Below are 16,448 nucleotides of genomic sequence, written 5' to 3'. Positions count from 1 at the left end.
CTGCTTTTATGTCTGCCATATACTGAGCACAGTTTCATATTCATGAGTACCCTGTAGTATGGGGACTAACTGCACACAGCAATTACTACTAAGGATTCTAGGCTTGCAATCATATTGAATGTATGAAAACTGAAATACAATCAAAATCTTATTTTTGTAGCGTTTTGAAGTATATACTCAGAAGTGACACCTTTCCTGCCATGTGGCATGCTACACAGTGTGTAAATCTGTCTTTACCTTGGATGAATGGGTACAGTAGTTTTGCATCTGTGGGACCTACTCTTTTGTTCAGCAGTTTGAACTATGTATAAACTGTACACTCGATAAAGTTTTTAGAATAGATATTCAGTTGTGAAAACTGGTTAAATAAAACTAATATTTCTGACCTCGTTGATCCTGGCCCAAAACTCCCTGCTCCCAAACACCGTCAGAGAGAGAACTCACTGCCCAGACCGGTGGGCACTCCTGAGACTGCAGGGCAATATAGACCGCCAGTACTGCCCACCCTTGCCCACATCCCTGGCCCAAGAGGAAACTGTATAGTGTTTCTGGGAACAGGAAGATAGGGGCACTATACACTGTGGTCCAGACACCTACCAGAACAGAAGGGACCCAGTGAAACAGCTCCCTGCACCCAAATCATGTGGGAGGGAAACCTAGAGCTTCAGAGGAGCATACATGCCTGGGAAGCCAGAGAAGCCTACTCTCTGCCCACATTTCTGACTCTACAGGAAAACACCTAGTGCCATCTGGGCCTCCTGTGCACAGGGTCCCAGATGAAGGTGGGGCAGGCCCTTCTGGTTCCTGCCTTCACGGAGAGCTGATACCCAGCTCTGAGAAGCAACTCCAGTCCTCAGACCAGAGGTAAGCCCAACTTTTCTGCTCCAAGTGACCTGCCTGGTGGACGCAGGACACACGCCCACAGGAACACCTGAAGACCAGTAGACAGGAACGTATACTGTATACACGAATGAAATAAGAAGACTCTGTTCCCATAACTGGCTGAAAGAGAACAGGAAAACAGGTCTACAGCACATCTGACACACAGGGCTATAGGACGGTCTAACCACTGTCAGAAATAGCAGAACAATTTAACACCAGAGACAACGTGATGGCAAGAGGTAAGTGCAGGAACCCAAGCAACAGAAACTAAGATTTCATGGCATCATCGGAGCCCAATTCTCCCACCAAAGTAAACACTGAATAGCCAAACACACCAGAAAAACAAGATCTAGATTTAAAATCACATTTATCATGATGATGGAGGACTTCAAGCAAGACATAAAGAACTTCCTTAGAGAAATGGAAGAAAACACAAATAAACAAGCAGAAGCCTATAGAAAGGAAATGTAAAAATCCCTGAAACAATTACAGGAAACCACAATCAAACAGGTGAAGGAATTAAATTGGAAATCGAAACAATAAAGAAAGCTCAAAAAAAGACAACCCTGGATAAAGAAGAGCAAAGGAAGAGACAGGGAGCCGTACAATACCTTTCTACAAATCCAGCCCTACAAAGGATAATAAATGGTAAAGCCCAACTCATGGAGGCAAGCTACACACTAGAAAAAGCAAGAATCTAATAGTTTTGCCACAAAACAAAGAGAAGACAAGCACACAAACATAATCTCACATCCAATTTTAATATAACAGGAAGCAACAATCACTATTCCTTAATATCTCTCAACATCAATGGACTCAATTCCCCAACAAAAAGATACAGATTAACAAAATGGATAAGCATTGAGGACCCAACATTTTGCTACCCACAGGAAACACACCTCAGAGACAAAGACAAACACTACCTCAGAGGAAAAGGCTGGAAAACAACTTTCCAAGCAAATGGTCTGAAGAAGGATCTTTGAATAGCCATTCTAATATCGAAGAAAATCGATTTTCAACCAAAATTCATCAAAATAGATAAGGAAAGACACTTCATATTCATCAAAGCAAAAATGGACCAAAATGAACTCTCAATCCTAAATATCTATACTCCAAATACAAGAGCACCTACATACATAAAAGAGAAACATTACTAAAGCTCAAAGCACACATTGCACCTCACAAAATAATGGTAGGAGATTTCAACACCCCACTCTGTTCAATGGACAGAACATGGAAACAGAAATTAAACAGAGGCATAGACAGACTAAGAGAGGTCATGGACCAAATGGATTTAGCAGATAATTATAGAACATTCTATCCTAAAACAAAAGGGTATACCTTCTTCTCACCACCTCATGGTACTTTCTCCAAAATTGACCATATAATCAGTCACAAAACAGGCCTCAACAGATACACAAATATAGAAATAATCCCATGCATCCGATCAGACCATCACGGGCTAAAGCTGGTCTTCAATAAAAATAAGGAAAGAATGCCTAGATGTACATGGAAGTTGAATAATGGTCAACTCAATGATAACCTGTTCTAGGAAGAAATAACGAAAGAAATTAAAGACTTCTTAGAAATCAACAACAATCAAGGTACAACATTATGGGACAAAATAAAAGCTGTGCTAAGAGGAAAACCCATAGCTCAGAGTCCTGCAGAAAAACAGGAGGGAGCATATATCAGCAGCTTGACAGCACACCTAAAACTCTGGAACAAAAAGAAGCAAAAACACACAGGAGGAGTAGAAGGCAGAAAATAATCAAACTCGGAGCTGAAATCAACTCAATAGAAACAAAAAGTACTATACAAAGAATGAACAGAACCAAAAGCTGGTTCTTTGAGAAAATCAACAAGATAGATAAACCCTTAGCCAGACTAACCAGAGGACACAGAAAGTGTGTCCAAATTAACAAAATCAGAAATGAAAAGGGAGACATAACAACAGAATCAGAGGAAATTCAAAAAATCATCAGATCCTACTACAAAAGCCTATATTCAACAAAACTAGAAAATCTATAGGAAATCAACAATTTCCTAGACAGATGACAGGTACTGAAGTTAAATCAGGAACAAATAAACCATTTAAACAGCTCCATAACTAATAAAGAAATAGAAGCAGTCATTAAAAGTCTCCCAACCAAAAGAGCCCAGGTCCAAATGGTTTCAGTGCAGAATTCTATCAGATCTTCATAGAAGACCTCATACCAATACTATCCAAAACTCCAAAATTATATGAACATTGAAAGAGTAGCAGAAAAATCATTTACAGCAGGAATAGTAAGTATATAATTATTATTGTACCTCAGCTTTCTCCACAATTGCCGGGAAATTTATCTGATGCAGAAGATACATTCATAAAGTTTGGGATTTACAACCAAAATTTTGTTGACACCATAGACTTATCATTTTATTTAGGCTACCACTCCATGTTTGTTCCTGAGACCTTAGTAATTTAACCTGGAACAATAAACTGTGCAGATTCAAAGGAGTGCCTCAAGGCTATAAGAATAGCCCCAATAATTGTTCATGTGACACTAAGATAATCACTGTAAAAGCCACCTAAATCAGATTGCATACTATAAAGCTATGTACATATTTTGATTGTCATATACAATTAAGGACACTGTTCATAATTATATGGAGACAGTAACTGATGCTACAGTACATGATGCCTGAACAAGGTAAAGACTATGTGAAAAGGCCAGACACCTCAACAAAGTTTTTAGGTGTGTTATGGACTTGCACAAGATTTTAAATAATTTAAATATCCTCTAGTCCCAAGGAAAAATTCAGTTGCACACCTAATTGGTATGTTTGCATGCTGGAGGAATCACATACCATATTTACAGATTATTATCAAACCCCTCAATAAAGTTACTAGAAAGGCATTTAATTTACTATGGGGACAATTGAAGAGAAAAGCTTTTAAGGAAGCTCATATTTGAACAAGCAACCCTGACACATATTGAACCAGAATGATACCTAAATTGTGGATAACATATTTATTGGTGAGTATGGCAATTGGGGACTCTTCATAAAACAAAAGGGAGTTCACCAACATTTGCCAATTCAGTTCTATTGCAAACACTTCCCTTATTCAGAGAATAACTACTCTCTCTTGAGAATCTAATCTGATCATTTTCGAGGTATTCTGGGCCCTACACTCAGTCATTGCCAACCACTCTATGTTCATAAGGGCATCCATTCCAGTGATGAATTGGATCTTCTGGAAGGCAGGCTTAGGTCTGTGAGGAAAAGTCTTACATTGGAAATGGTACTGATATGAAATCCTTTGTGACTTTTAGTGCTTTATCACATTGAGGAAATTGTTCAGTTGCCTATAATCTCCATCTGTAAACCACACTCAACTCCTTTTAAAGAGGCACCTATTGGTTTATTGGGATCAATGGAATGGTCACAGCATTTGGCTAATTCATGGTTTAATTATGGCTCATCAACCACTGATGGAACCAAAACTAAATGGAAAGCTTTATCCTATAGTCTAGGGGATGGAATGGCCATTACTGACGAAGGAACCACCAAATCAGCACAAATGCTGAAGTAACATCAGCACTCTTGGCTATAGACAAACAGCTAAGGAAGGCAAAAGGAAAAATCTATATCTACTCTGGTTCATGGTGCCTGTGCAATGGTATATCATTCCAACATAATGAAAAACCACCAACTAAATAAAGGATAAAGATATATGGTCAAGGAAGGCAGAGGTGAAAAATCTCAAAATTTAGCGAATTCTTTAAAATTTATGTAGCCCAGGGAGACACCCACACAAATAATACAGAAAAAAACTATAAAAATTGTGATAGTGAACAAATTAACATCACGTTCAGTTAAGATTCGAATATTAAAACTTGTAAGGGGACAAATTCAGAATGAATAAGCAAGGATGATAAATCACACACTTAGTAAACTTTAATGTTCACACTTACCACTAAAAAATGAGGGCAAATGGAGAGCCTAGTTAAATTAGGACAACCCTATGAGAATAAATATTAGAAGGAACCCAGACTGGCAAATTAAGAAACCAGAGAATGTTAGCATAATTATTAAGGAAGAAGTCCTAAGGTTACACCAAAAATTGGGACATATAGACCATATGCTTTTTTCTAGTGGTTTGATAACAGGAACCAGAAGTTATCTTGGCAGACTTGTAAAGAGCTATTAGAGACTGCCTCATTTGTCCAGCACTTAAACCTAGATTAAGACATTGAGTGTTACCTGTAACATGATCTCATAACAATTTAATTGTAGAATACAAATAGATTTCATTGGACTATATGTCTTCATCCTTCTAGACGTAGGCACAGGTCTTGGATTAGCTAAAGTTTGTCTTAGATCAGACCTGTTCACACCAATATACACAACCTAGTGTTGGATAGCCAGATAAATCTGCCAAGTAATTGTTGAGCCAGATCACTAAACACAATTTCCAAGATCTAAAGACCAGAGGTTGTCCCAGTCTATGGAAATACAAGGAGACATTCATCTAGCATGAAAGGCAGCTGCACCTAGTAATAGAAAAAGATGGAATGAACTATAATATTATAGTAACCAAGTTATTACAATTTAAAGATATTCTTTGAAATTTTATTCTATGAGTTAATTATGAGACCAAGATTAAAGAGAGCCTCTTTTTAAGGTATTAAATCAGACTTAGAGTTAGAACAACCACCATATAATTCTAGAACACACAGAATAATTCTTTATAACAGAAGTACTCAAACTTTAAATAGACAATATGTGTTCCCTGGAACAGGTGATGCAATCTGGAAAACAGGTAAGAAGGGAAATCTGAAACTTAGGAAGTTAGATGATCTATAAGCATAATGTGTCTAGGACATAATCCAATATACTTGATCTACAGTTCACCAGGATAGTAATCATTTTATAATTAATTTATTCAGCACTGTGGCTAACTGGACATTATACCCTTTGCTCAGACAGAGAGAAACAGCATATGGCAATGTATGGCCATAAGAAATTATACCCTAAGACTCATAGAAAGTTTTACCAAAAAAGAAAGAACTTGAGATGGAACAATGCCAAGATATTGATCAGGGCTAAAGCACCCAGGATATTGTTCCTTGGATTCCTTCCTTTGAATTCTATACATTTAATATTACCCAATGAGACAATCATAGACTCTATAAAGTATGATTTTTCACCTTACCATCGCCAATACCTTTGAATTCATCAGAATTAGGGACACCATCACCTTCATCAACAACAACAACAGCAAAAGGAGCAATGAAAAAATTAACTATCATACCAACAGCTATAATAATAAATAAACCAAGTTAAGTATTATATTGGTGACTTCCTTTAATGCACCATGAATGGACTCCTACCAGAATACAGGGACCATGAACACTATATCCTAAACTTGCCATATACCAAACATGCATTCAACGCTCAAAACATGCTCATTGAGAAACAATTATTAATACAGTTTGGGACAGATAATGTGTTAAATTGAGAAGTGCTAATGCCCATATTGCACCAACTATGAGAACTACAGTCACCAATAACCAAGAAGAAGATAAAAACATCATTTGCAATGAAAGAAACCGACTGAAATGCCATTTAACACAGATTTGGAGAAACATCACAGCAGCATCATTCATCTACAATTTCTACTAGAAAGAAATATCTCAAATCATTTTTACACATTATAATGAAGAACAAGGAGAAAATAATATTTGAGATGCCAGGGAAGGAAACTCCATATTTAACTGTGAATTATCAAATAACAGCATCCTTTGCCATATATGTGTGTGTGTGTGTGTGTGTGTGTGTGTGTGTGTGTGTGTGTGTGTGTGTGTGTGTTTGGTTACCACTACAATAAAAGTATCAGATTTGAAAATGAAAATGTATATGATTATCCAAATTGGGACAAGAATGAGTAGCCAGTTCAATAGACTGAGGAGACATCAACATCAACCCCAATAAATCCATGCAATCTCATGATTTGGCAGAATTGAATCTTTGACCCAGACGCTGATAGGACAACATCATAAAAGCATTCTCCATCTTGGAATACAATACCACGATCATATGTATTTCACCATTTTTAGCTATACCCAAAACTGAACAGGCAAAACATGATTGTGTTGCATGTGGCCAAGTATATGAACGTACCCTACTATGGCAAAATAGACATATGGAATAAACACCTGATATGAAATCTGGAAGATTATTCATTTCCTTCTAGAAATGAATAGCTAGACATTCCAGCATTGGTGACACAACATTACAGATTTCCATTGATCTTGACTGATTTACTGCCACAACCCTTTGCATCTCATGATACTGAAGCTTCCACACATGAGGAGAACTCATACAGACAATTGGATATTCTGTGCCTCCATGGTATTCTACAGAACTCAGATTATACCATAACAGAGACGGCCACATTTTGTTCAGATGCAACCTATATATCACCACTGGTTTTGAAGCAAAAGGCTTTATCCTTCATAATACAATTTCTGCAATGAGTACCAGCCAATGAAATCTGGACTAATGTACAGACTTATGTCACTTCTTGCATATAGGATGGCCTCACAATGTAAACACCCAATTCATACTGGATTTATAAGGGTAAGCTTATTCAAATTGACTTAATGTCTATCAATGGCTCCATTTCAACTTTTAGTTTGAAAGTACCTGCATTGCCTTTTATTTCAGAATGTGTTTTTTTTAAACCTGGTTTATATCAAACTTGAAGAAAATATAACTTAGGTAAAATATGCACATGCCCTAGGAATCACAGCAATAACCAATGATTTACATACTTTTGATTACTTTATGTTTAATTGCTATAAATTTATTTCTTGCAGTTTTGTTTATTTGTGAGTGGAAGATTCATTTTATGTATTTGGTATGGGATGAATTTATAAATTGTGAAATTCTTAATTTTCCTTATATGTGGTTTTTATTGACACTGTGTATGCCAGCAAGGTGAAGGAATGGCAGAAAATAGCAGAATAGAGCACCAAGAAGCAATCCAAACACAAGCTCCAGGATTTTCTTTTGGCCTTGGTAGTGAAAATGCAGGTAACAGACATGTGATAAGCTGTAAAAGTGAAGGGCGCCAGTACCTTCAGGAGAGGTATACCTCTGTCATAAGCTTTATTCAGCACTATTCACAGTTGGTAAGTTATAAAAGTAACCTTAATGCTGACCATCAGAGATATGAATAAAAAACTGTGATACATGTGGAATTTTATTCAGTTATGAAGAATAAACTGTCATTTCCAGGAAAAAAGATGTAACTGGAGTAAATCATATAGCGTGAACTACCTCAGTCTTAGACAAATACAAAATGTTTTTTCATTGTTAAGTTTTACAATTTAGTTAGATACATGAAACCATATATATAGAAATGATATGAAAATAATCACAAAACTGTCTAGGTGAACCCAGAGGAACACAGGAAGACAGAGGCCTGAAAATGGAGAGAATTACTGGCCATGGAGGCATATGATGAAATACTTTAATGACTTGCAAGAAAACGGACTAATGCAGCCCAGTTTATTAAACTAAACACATTTAAAATTTCAAAAGAAATGAGAGAAATAGTGACCCCCAAATAAGTAAAATTAGAGGTGCAAAATATGACAAAATATCAAATTCCTATAGAATCCAGAGGATTATTAGGAAATGTTTTGCCAACTCATTTTCTTTTTTTTTTTTTTGCTGCTTCAGTGTGTTAGCCTTATGTTTGTGTCTTTCCTGTGTGTTTTCTTCTCCTTGCCCCTTTTCACAGTGTGTTCAAATACACTCCCTCCTTATCTGCTGTTCCTTTCACTTCTTTTCAGTTATTTTAAACAAATTGTCATTTTATTAATATTTTTAATATTAATATTAAATATTAATATTAATAATTAATAGTGTAGTACATTCTTAGTACATATCCTTTTTATTTCAGTTTCTTTTTTTTCCCCATGGTCACCTAAGAATTTATTTTTTTTCCTTTTTTTTTTTTATTAACTTGAGTATTTCTTATATACATTTCGAGTGTTATTCCCTTTCCCGGTATCCGGGCAAACATCCCCCTCCCCCCTCCCCTTCCTTATGGGTGTTCCCCTCCCAACCCTCCCCCCATTGCCGCCCTCCCCCCACCAGTCTAGTTCACTGGGGGTTCAGTCTTAGCAGGACCAACTCATTTTCTAAAAAGAAAGAAATCTAGGTTAAAAGGATGAGTCCCTAGCACATGTAACCTGTGAAAACCCAATGATGAATGGCTCAAACAATTCCACAATAGCAAGAAGTACAGGAACAGAACGGATCAAATATGTAATAAAATCATCTCATCAAAGAAGACTTCCAAAGATTAGATACAGTTACTGGTAAATTTTACCAAATCCAAGAGGAATAGCTAACATTAACACTCTTTTATTTCTTCCACAAACAAGAAAGGGAAAGAATATTACCAAAGTGAATTTTAAAAGTTATTGTTTCCCTTTAAAGTCCCAAATATAAAAAGGAAAACCAAATTATTTGATTCCTTATCCTATAGGCAAACTTCGGAACAAATTCTTTGTAAATCACATTCAAGAATCAATGTAATTATATTTTAGTTAAAATGTGTTTAAAAAATTTAAGAAGGATACACTATCAAAATGCAAGTGGATTTTATCTAAAAGATACAAGTTTCACTCAATAGATGCAAACCAATCAGTATATGCAAAATGAAAATATCTTTTTTTTCTATTCTTTTTTTTCGGAGCTGGGGACCGAACCCAGGGCCTTGCGCTTGCTAGGCAAGCGCTCTAACCCTGAGCTAAATCCCCAACCCCAAAATGAAAATATCTTGAGGTAAATCTAACCAAGAAAATCAAATTCTTTTATGATATTAAGACATTGAAGAAATTTTAAAACTTTGAAGAAATAAGTTGAAGAAGATATCAGGAGATCAACTGATCTCCCATGCTCATGGATTGGAATAACTAAGGTAGTAAAAGAGGTCATTCTGTCAAAAGCAATCTTCATATTTATTAAAATTATAACACAGTTCTTCCCAGAAATTGAAAGGTTAATTTTCAACTTCACGTAGAAACAAAAATCCCACTATTGCTAAAAGAGCTCTGAACAATACGGCATCTATTGGAATTTTCACCATCACTGATTTCAAGCTGTACTACAGAGATATAGTAATGAAAACAGAATGCTATTGGGAGAAAACACACACACACACACACACACACACACACACACAGACTAATCAACTGTCTAGACTGGAAGAACCCAACACAAGTCCATACACCTACTGAGAGTTTTTGAAAAAGAAGCCAGAAATACACACTGGATAAAATGCAGCCCTTTCAAAAAATAGTGTTGTTCAGATTACATGGCTGCATGCAGAAGAATGGAATTAAATCCATATGTATCCTCTACAAAATGTAAGTCAAAGTAGACTGAAAACCTCAACGTGAAAGCTATACACTGAATCTGATAGAAGAAAGAATAGGGAATAGTCAGGGACTCATAAGTATGAGAAAAATATTTTTGACCAGAACACTGATAGCACAGGCACTAAAGATCAACAATTAATAAATGAGACCTCACTAACCTGAGAAGCATCTGCGTGTCAGTGGATACTCTAATTGGATAAAGTGGCAGCTTACAGAATAAGTTTTTTTACCAAGCACATATCTGATAGGTTACTATCCAAAATATATACAGTATGAAAATTAAACAAAACAACAACAAAAACACCCATAACAACAACAAACTTGGCCTCAAGAAACAAGTAACCCAATTAAGTAATGGAGTACAAACCCAACAAGAAATTATGAAGAAAAGGAAACTCTAATGGAAAAGAAACAAATAAGTTTTCAACATCCTTAGTCATTAGGGAAATGTAAATCAAAAGTACTTTGAGATTTCATCTTATATCATTCAGAATAACCCATATCAACAAAACAATGACAGTACATGCTGACAAAAATGTGGAATAAGGAGAAAGCTCATTCATTGCTGGTCTTCAGTGTGGCAAGATAATCAGAAAGCTGGGGATGTACTTCAAGAACTAGCAATACCACCTTTGGACATATAATCAAAATTAGCTTCATCCTACAACAGACACATTTGCTTAAAGACATACATTGCTGCTCTAGTCACAATACACAGAACATGGATAAACCTGGCATATAGAGATGGCTAAAAAGTATCTGGTACATTTATACCATAAAATATTCTTTGTCCACTAAAAATAAATCATGAAGATTTCATGTAAATGGATTGAACTTGAAAAACATCATCCCAGGTGAGGTAACTCAGTCACGGAAAGTCAAATTTGGTATGTGTTTACTCACATGTGGATGTTGTCTCTTAACTCATCCATCAGCAAGCTACAATCAATGTAATCACAGGAATAAGGAAGAGAGTAAGTGGTTGGATTGAAGGAGGGAGGACATAGAATAGATTGTTATGGAAGGATGAAGGGAGACTAGAATAGGAGGATCAAACAGTGATGGGAGAGGAATGAGTGGATGAAGAAAGAAATATAAGGAGGAATGGCTAGGCCTAAGGAACATTTGAAAGGTCATAACACTTGAAGTGTATATGAGAAATACTCAAGTTAATAAAAAAAAAAGAAAGAAAGGTCATAAGGCAACCTAATACAGTAGAAGCTTTCTGTAACATATACGTATATAAAGGTGTTCCAAATGAAATTCCTCAATAACATGATGCAGAAAAGCCACTCTTGTCACCAAAAGCAACTTTCAGTATGAAGATGTGTTGTATCTAATTGAATTATTGGCCAAAGTATTCCCATCACAAACCCTAAATAATCTAAGCTATTGCCAAGACAATTGGTTTCTTTCAAGAAACTGATAGTAAGTCTATATTGATAAAGACAACACCTACAGAACTCACTGAAGATGTAGAAGTCAATCTAGTGACTACCTAGAGCTTTCACTTCTACAGACAATTACCAATGGGACTAGAAGGTATTCTGCATGTTATTAGAGGAGAAACTAAATATCAACCCAGCTACAAACTTTTCATATACAATTGTGACCTACTTCCAAGATATGCTGCTACAATATTGTTACAAAGCTTGTGGGACTAAGCAAGTAATATCTGATTTAAGTGGAGACCCACACTATGAGATGGGATGAAACACTGCTTGTGCATCTAAGAACCTGAAGTCAGATAGTCCAGGAATCTTGAAGAAAACTAAATACTAATTGAATATAGCAATGTAATGACTCCTAATATTTGTTTTAGGAACATTTATTCCTTACTCAGCCATCAAGAGAGAAGCTTCCTACTTTAGCAAATGGGAATAAATACAGAGACCCATGGCCAGAGTGTATGTATAGACTGAGAGACCTTCAAACATTAGTCGTAAAACGGGGTATTTTCATAAAATACCTACTTTCAGAGCATAGAAAATTTTGTGAAAGAGGATACAGAAAGAGTGTAAGAGCCAGAATTGATAGAGCACACTAAGCATTCAAGAACCTCTAGACAGGACCAGGGCTATACACAAATGAATGTATAGAAACATGCAGCCAGCATGCGCAGGGCCTACACCTGATGGGGTTTTAGAGCATAATGAAGCAATAGACACAAGTTACCATCCGTAACCAAGAGGCTGTCTCCTATTGACAGACATATGAAAATGAAAAAGTGTTTTTTATTCTAAGGGAGTCTCACTGGAGGAATAAACTACTCCATGTGTATACTCCCTGTCTCACCCTTGTTCGGTAACAGAAAACAAACACAACAACTTCTTTGGGGGTCTTGGTCTCATAATGAGATGGTTGGAACATGAATAGGACATTCACATGTCTAAATCTATTGAGGGCCCAGCTCTGAAATGAGAAGTAGACATAAAACCTATTCTTTAATCCAGAAGCTATCTCCAGTTGATAACCAATTGCAAAAAACCAGTTTTTATAAATGGAGTACCACTGGGTATACAAAACACACTTAAGTGCAGTCTCATGCCCAGGAATCGATGGCCAACACAATATATCCAAAGATATTTTGAAGATATGATTTGTCATGTTTATTTTGCAATGCTTTTTCTGGACATTTGTTCCATATATATATATATATATATTCCCAATTTCATTTTTATGGGTTTTCCTTGTGGGTGAATGTATGCAGCACATTCACAAAATGTAAGCCATGAACTTATGAATCTAAACAGAACCATAACCAATGAGGAGATTAAAATAGTAATCAAAAGTCTTCAATTAAAAATGTCCAGGGCCAGAATTATCACACCATAAATCTCCTGGATTTTTAATTCTTCAGATTCTTTTAAAACATTCCTTCTTAAACCATTAAAAAAGAGAAAAGAAACAGAGTGAGCCCTTACAAACTTGTACAAAGCCAGTGTCACTCTACTACTAAAACCAGGTAGAGTTACTGTAGGCTAAAATTTTTGATGAACATAGACTAAAAAAAAATTAAGAAAACAACAGTAAATATAATGTAGAAACACAAAAAGAAGACCATCAACAGTGACCAAGGTGGTTTTATCTTTCAAATTTATAGATGGTTCAGCATATTTCTCAAGGCAATAAATGAAATAAACAACATAAATGGGCTTAAACAAAAATCACCTGATTATTTCAATTGATGCAGAAAAGGTTTTGACAAAATCCATCATACATTCATGGTAAAGGTCTTGAAGAATGTAGAGCTAAAGGCAATATACCACCACACAACAATACAGACACACACATACACACACACATATAGGCAACATCAACCTAAATGGAGATGTAAATTAGTCAGGGATATGCAACACTCCCATTTCTTCTTAATATTGTGTTTGAAGTACTACCTAGAGCAATGAGGCAATACAAGGAAATTAACAAGACACAATTAACCAAATGAAAGTCAAACTATCATTATTTGTAGGTGACATAATGCTATATTTTGGAGATTAAGAAATTCTTCCAGAATAGAAATGATCACTAAATTCAGCAAGGTGGCAGCATTCAAAATCATCCTGCACAATCAATAGCTTTTTTGATACACCAAAAACAAACATACAGAACAGGCGAACATGGACACATACACATTCACAATCACCTAAGAGAAAATATATAAGAATAAATATAACCAAAGAAATGAATAATTTATTCAATGAAAACTTTAAGCTTCTGAAGAAAGGGGAAGAGTGAGACACTAGGAAATAAAATGATATTCTATGTTCATAGACTGGTAGGAGTAGTGTGCTGAAAATGAGCATCCTACCAAAAGCTATTTATAATGTCAATACAATCCAAGTGATAATGACATCTACTTTTTCACAGGAAATAACATGTGCAATTTCAAAGGATATCACAAAGAATCCTGAACTGAGGAAATGATGCTTTAAGGATTACAATTCCATCTTTTAACATATATGAGAGCCATAATAACAAAACAACATTGGTACTGTCACAAAACAGACATGTAGACCAATGGAACAAAAAATCAAACCCCAAACATGAATACATGTAACTTCAACCACTTAACATTTGACTGAGATGCCAAAAAAAGAAAAGAGAAAAAATAAAGAAATCCATATGCTGAAGAAAAGAGGCATCTTCAAGAAATGCATACAAAATATTAAAATTAACCTAGCGTCTGTCAACTTGCACAAAACCTATTTCCAAATGGATCAAAAGCAAAAGTGTGAAGCCTGAAACTCTGAGACTATTAGAAAAAACACATAGTACCCTCCATAATACAGTTGTAGTGAAAGATTCTGTTTGCCCAAGAATTAAAGCTCAGGACAGTATTGGGACTTCATAAAACTAAACATCTTCTGCATAGCAGTCAACAAGGTGTAGAAACAGCCCAGAGAGTAACAAGAGCTTTGCCTACACTTTCTGAGGTTTAATACCCATAACATAGAAAATGACAATTCTTTATTATCCTGGCATTGAATTTTCCATATGCTCACTGTACAGAATGAATGCCAGTGGCTTGCTTTGTGTTATTAGGTTATATTATTGGATATAATTCATGACAATACTAATTGTTGACAACAGGCTAGAAGAGGGCAGGAATAGTGGAGTAATAAGGGGAGAATTGAGTCGCAGAACAGAAAGTAACTAGAATACTTTTGTTCTTTCTCAGGCAAAAACTAATAAACAGAAATAATAAAAATAAATTAGAGACAGTCCTTGGGATATAACAGCAGTATGTTGGATGTAGATAGCAGGGTTGAATGCACACATAATATTTCTAGGCATTGCATATCTTTAAAATCTGACAGAAAATAAACAGAAAATTATTAACTTACTGAATATAGAAATTATTATTGCTTGGATTATCAGATGCAGAATCCACAGTAATAGTAAAAAGAGGTAAAAATGCAGCAACTACTATATCTCCATCCTTGTATACACTAGTTTTTGTCGTTGAAGCACAGTAAGAGCGGTCAAAGGAGTAGACATCACTGGAATACTGCAGAAGCAGGAACATAAAAATCAGAAGAAGCATCATAGGAGTAACTGCAGAGTTTACGTCTGGGTAGAGTTTGAACTTGCAAAGAGAGGAGGTATATACATATCCAAAAATTTGTATTAATTCGTGTAAATTCCAATTTTGTTGTTGACTATGACGGGTACTCTTATTCCCATGGCTTCTTCAACTCAGTTTCTGAATATCCTCTGGAGAGTCTGAAAAACTTTCTTTCTCGGAACTCCAAATTTGAGGTCACACTTGCCAGAAAAAAAAAAACATTATGGAAAATATGTTTGTGGCTCATCATCTTCAATCCCAGGTGCTATGATTTCATCCAGTTTCATTGACAACAGGGCTCCTGAGCCAAAGTCCTCTTGGGAAGACTTGACCAAGCTGATGTCAAAAACTTACCTTCTGCTGTGGATGAAATTATTGTCTTAAGGGATGGGGATGTATCTCAATTGATAGTATGCTTTTCAATGATGCACAAAGTCCTGCGTGTAATCACCAGAGACTCATAAACTGGGCATTGTTTTAAACATCTGCAATCCCAGCACTGGGGATCAAGATACAGAAGAATCAAGATAATCTTTGTAGACACAAAATGCTTGAGGTCAACCTGTACTAAAGACTGTCTCAAAAAATGTTGTCAAAATCCATTTGTATATCCTCAGAATTAATTTTTCCTCATTTAACATGATTTTCTTAGAGTATGTGAGGTGTCTATCCCCATTCCTACTTAAACAGATACAAATGAACTACAAATTATATATATACATATATATATACATATGTGTGTGTGCGTGTGTGTATACACATATATACATATGTTCATATATATAGTGATGTGTATATGCATTAGTGAAACATTTACTAAATAATTACACATTGAATTTAGTTTATCAGCTTTGCCACATTCTACTTCATGTAAGACATTAATAATTTGGGAAATCATATGGCTAGGATAAAGAATACAGTAAGAAATGTGACTTATCTGTCCTTTGTTTTTAACTTTTTCCAATCCTAATAATGCTTTGAAATGGAGACTACTAGTTTTTGTTTCTATATAGGTATCTGTGTTTGGATGTGCACATCATGTGGAGGCCACAGGT

The 16,448-nt window shown here is 35.7% G+C and overlaps 1 pseudogene; it reads right to left on the bottom strand.

Moving 5' to 3' along the window:
• Positions 1 to 15,375, bottom strand: part of Vmn2r116l-ps33 (vomeronasal 2, receptor 116 like, pseudogene 33) — a 101,955-nt pseudogene extending 86,580 nt beyond the window's left edge.
• Positions 15,376 to 16,448: the final 1,073 nt, after the last annotated feature.

The sequence above is a fragment of the Rattus norvegicus genome, chromosome 12 (genome assembly GCF_036323735.1).
Source record: "Rattus norvegicus strain BN/NHsdMcwi chromosome 12, GRCr8, whole genome shotgun sequence".
Classification (NCBI taxonomy): domain Eukaryota; kingdom Metazoa; phylum Chordata; class Mammalia; order Rodentia; family Muridae; genus Rattus; species Rattus norvegicus.
Note: the sequence above shows the minus strand (reverse complement) of the source record. Positions and strands in the feature narration are given on the sequence as shown.